Below are 4,721 nucleotides of genomic sequence, written 5' to 3'. Positions count from 1 at the left end.
AGCATGTTTGGCGCGATGGGGATGCGAACCCGCGATCCTTGGATTACGAGTCGCACGCCTTAACGCATTTGGCCATGCCGGGCCTAAAAATAATTAAACATGCCATTATTGATTCATTTTTCTAATTACTTGTCATTTGCTACCCAGTGGCTCAGCGGAATGTTTGTGGACTTACAACGCTAAAATTCGGCTCTCAATAGCCGTGGTGGGCTGAGCCTAGATAACCTATTGTGTAGCTTTGTGCTTAATTCAAAACAACAACAACAAACTTGTCATTTAGGTTTTATTGCATATAACGTAACTAATTTTTATTTGAATTAATTTTGGAAAAATTAATAAAAAATAAAGTGGTTGCAAGAATTATGAAAAATGTGTTAAAAAGTGGATTACTTAAACATTTGTTAATTTTAGAAAGTATATTCATTTTTCTTTTCGTTTTTGTAAAGTGTCGCTTGTTCCTAGCTGAATTTGATTGGTTATATCACATTGTTCTATTCTGAGATATTGAATTGCGATTGCTTAGCAAAATAGAACGTTTTTAACCGTTGTGGAAGAATCATTTAAACGTAAGTACTCTTAGTTATCTATAACAACATAAATTTGAGAAATTCAGAAAACTCTTGGTAATATCAAAAGCTTTACCATCCTTTTTACGTTTTTGAAAATCCAGAACTTTTATTTAGTTTTGTGTTTTTAATTTAGTGATTTATTGAGTTTTAAGTTTACGCTCTTCCAAACATTAGGCTTAAGATGGCTAATGTGATTAGAAAAAGCTTAAGAAATGGACTACAAAAGGTTTCATCAAAAATTGTAATGTAAGTATGTATGATTCACATAATTATGTTTGATTTATATTAATTTGAAAAAAGTAGGCTACTATGTTTAACCAACACATTTTTCCTTTAACTATAATGGTATGAATTAACAGTGAATTTTTATTATGCATAAAAAGCGCTTCGTACGTCATAAATGATGCATCAAACAATCAAACTGCTTTCTGGAACACGTTCTCATTATGCGGTAAGTTACAGCTACTACTTTGTAGGTAGGAATTTTATACCAACTGCAGAACTTCGTGCTTATCGTGTATGAATTAGCTTATCATTTATCCATGAAAAAAAAAATTAAGTTAGTCTGGTGCTGCAAAGGAGAATGTGTTGAATCAAAAGCAAGGAATCAAACGAAAGTACAAAAACAAATACATCGAATACGGTTTTATCGCTTTGGAATCGGAACATTCTCAATTACCATTCTGCCTACTCTCAATGCAGCTTTATCGAACGAGGCGCTTGTTCCTAGCAAAGTGAAGAGACACTTGGAAACAAAACATTCAGCTGTGAAGGATAGACCAAAAGATTACTTCGAGAATCTCGCGGTTCAACAACATGAGCGATCAAGGAAGCTTGTGAAATAGATGAAGCTGTTCGAAAAGGATTGATTGCAAGTTATAAGGTTTTCAGTTGTTTGCAAAGCGCATACGGAGGCCAAATCAGTCATTGTGCCAGCATTAGCAATCATTGTTGAAACTATGCTTGGAACGGATGCTGCCAAAAAGGTTAAGTAAGTTCCACTGTCCAGTGACACAATTTCACTCAGAATTGTAGACTTATCGTTGGATTTGAAGGATCAAGTTTGCGAACACTTGGAAGCGCCTGAAGATGAATTGTCTCTGCTCTGGTCTCTTGAAGTTGATGAATCTTCTGACGTTAGTGGAAAATCTCAAGTTCTGACTTTTGTTCGATTCATAAAGATGGAAAATCGTAAACGAATACTAATTTTGCAAAGATTTAAAAAGTACAGGAAAGGCCAAGACATTTTCGAGTTGGTGAATGAAAACATTTTGCTCTTCAAATTACATTGAAATAACTGTGTCAGCGTTTGCACCGATGGCTGTTCTTCAATGTAAGGTAAAAAGAAGGGATTCGTCATTCTGGTGCGCCAACAAAATCCAAACATTACGATTGTTCACTGCATGATTCACAGAGAGGTGCTCCCCTCAAATCTTTACTGAAAGATTTGCAGTCTGTTATGAATCAAGTTATTCAAGTAGTAAATTTCATCAAGTCTCGGCCACTTTAGTCTTGACTTTTCTCTCTTCTCTGTAAGGCGATGGATTCAGACTACAAAAAGCTTTGTTTTTTGTTTGTTTTTGGAATTTCGCACAAAGCTACTCGAGGGCTATCTGTGCTAGCCGTCCCTAATTTAGCAGTGTAAGACTAGAGGGAAGGCAGCTAGTCATCAACACCCACCGCTAACTCTTGGGCTACTCTTTTACCAACGAAAAGTGGGATTGACCGTCCCATTATAACGCCCCCACGGCTGAATAAGCGAGCATATTTAGCGGGACTCGGATGCGAAACCCGCAACCCTCAGATTACGAGACCTAACTGATTCTGAAGTCTGGGGACCAAGCAGACCTAAGAGCCTTACACCTTATTGGACAGAGTGGCAGAATCCACTAATGATTAGCTAAGCACCACTTTTGTACCAGTGGTGCAGACATGGCAGTCAGCTTCCAAAACATTGTTATCAAGAAAGATGAATGGTAGGCCCTTCAGTATCAAGAACCCTCTCCTAAGTGTCTTATCATAATGTGTCTATAAACAATGAGCCACAAGTAGTGTATGTGCATTGGTCTGTGCAAAATATCACTATATCTCTAAGCCAGAGAAGCCCTGTGAGAGTTGAGGTTGTCCTAAAGGACAGCTGAATGTTGGGTGGCAGAGAAACACGTCTTCCAGAACTCAGTACCACAAATAACAAATACAACACCTTTGGAATCATTGTTGCTAGTAGCCAACAAACTGTGAAGATCTTATTGTCAGTAGTGTCATCAATAACAACAGAGGGATAAACAAAGGGATCACTGGACTACTGGCAGTGTTAAATATGAGGCCAGTGACCAAGAGGTTCTGAAGATTGCATCAGTTGCAGATGATGGCTGACTTGTAAATGAAACCATCAACATTCATTGCCATAGTCCTGACAGTGATGCAAGTTCAATTTTTTAAAGTATGCACGTCAGGAAATATCCACAAAAACTTGGACCATGTATAACTGCAAATATCTACTGCAGTAACACCACCAGCTGCTGACAGAGCTGGCTTAAGCCAGCCAAACTTTAGACTGAGCTAGAGAAATAATAAGAGACACCATAGCAGCCAAGTGGTGATCCACTGCCACTATAGAGGGTGTGATGTTGGATATGAAGTGTGAGTGATGAAAGCTAGACCTCATTTCTGCTGCTTAGGTTAGTATAAATTTTCCCCATGTGCAGGAGGTGGACAAAAAAAAGTTGCCTTTTTAATTTGTTATATCTTTTGTTAGATAACAGAAAAATATCTAAAACATACGTTTTTAGAACACACTTGATGAGATCTGTTCAAATATGATCTTAAATCCTAATTTTAACAATTGTAGGCAACTAGGAATAAGAATATCTAAGAAACTGTAGCAGGGTGCACATCACTTCTTATGATAAAATGTCACAAAAATCATAAAACGTTCAGGTATTTACAAAAGCCATGTAAAATTAGGATTTGATATCATATTTGATAAAATAGCACATTCTAAAAACATAGTTTTTACAAATTTTTCTATTATTTATTAAAAGACATAACAAATTAACATTTTAAAAGGGGCAACTTCTTTTGTTCACTCCCTGTATGTGTATATATATATATATATATTTAATTGAGTGATATATAAGCATCGTGGTATTTTCTCTTTTTATTATTTGCTTTTTCTCTTCTGATATATTGTTTTTGGTATTTAAGAATGAGTAATTGATTAAAGTATAAATAATTTGCAGTGGCTGGCTAGTGGGTTTGATTTATTTGGTTTTATAATGTAAACATACCAATTTCAGTACATATGTCCCTACATTTTTTTATTATAATCATTATGTTAGTACTGAATTTCTTCAAAAGATTAATTTGTTTAGTATGTATTATTAAGTGTTATTTTATATATACTTTTAAATTTTTTTAGAAGTAATTTTATTTAATGTATAAAGGCTTAATTTTTGATCTAATGCTGATTTGTTCTTCATTTGTCATAGAGCAAAAGAAGTTATTAATTTATCTATCTTTAGTTCATCTAAAGAATAGCTTCCTCTTATGTCATGAGTTGTTATTCAAGGGTTATTTTGCATTTCATTGTTTGCAGTTTTATGTATTATTCTTAAACATTATTTTTCATTGTAACTATACATTAAATGTATATTATTTAAATCATTTTTGTATTGAGATTGAAATTTGTATTTTCTGCTATGTTAAAATTTATTTTGTATAATCATTATGGAAGGGTTTTTCTTTATTGCATTTCTTTGTTAAAAGTTTCTGAAGTGTTCATTATAGGGTTTATATAGTTGTTCTGTACTTTGGTGGTAAATTTCTGTGTTGTAAGGCGTGTTAATAAAATTATGATATTGAATTCTTTTTATGGAGAATTTTTAAAATTAGGATGCTGTATCGAGTTCTTTGTCTAAGGGTTGTGCTGTCTTTGTCATAAGTGTTCACAAGAATGGTAAAAACTTAACACACTGTGTAACCATGGTTCAACTTTGAATTTTATATTTTGAAAGTTAAAATTATCTACTAGTTTGAAGAAAAGCCTGAATTAGGGAGAGAGAAAAATATTGTGTGTACAAATAAATGCATGTAATTTAAAAACAACAAGGAATATGCCAGTATGTTGAGACTGTCCTATCCACTGTACTA

General features: G+C 34.2%; 1 long non-coding RNA gene across 1 annotated transcript; it reads left to right on the top strand.

The window, feature by feature from the left end:
* Positions 1-446: 446 nt before the first annotated feature.
* LOC143242436 (uncharacterized) lies at positions 447-4,459 on the top strand. The gene is made up of 2 exons (XR_013022692.1): positions 447-566; positions 744-4,459. It is a non-coding gene; the product is annotated as an uncharacterized LOC143242436 (long non-coding RNA).
* Positions 4,460-4,721: the final 262 nt, after the last annotated feature.

This window comes from Tachypleus tridentatus, unplaced genomic scaffold, assembly GCF_004210375.1.
Source record: "Tachypleus tridentatus isolate NWPU-2018 unplaced genomic scaffold, ASM421037v1 Hic_cluster_2, whole genome shotgun sequence".
Lineage (NCBI taxonomy): Eukaryota > Metazoa > Arthropoda > Merostomata > Xiphosura > Limulidae > Tachypleus > Tachypleus tridentatus.
Note: the sequence above shows the minus strand (reverse complement) of the source record. Positions and strands in the feature narration are given on the sequence as shown.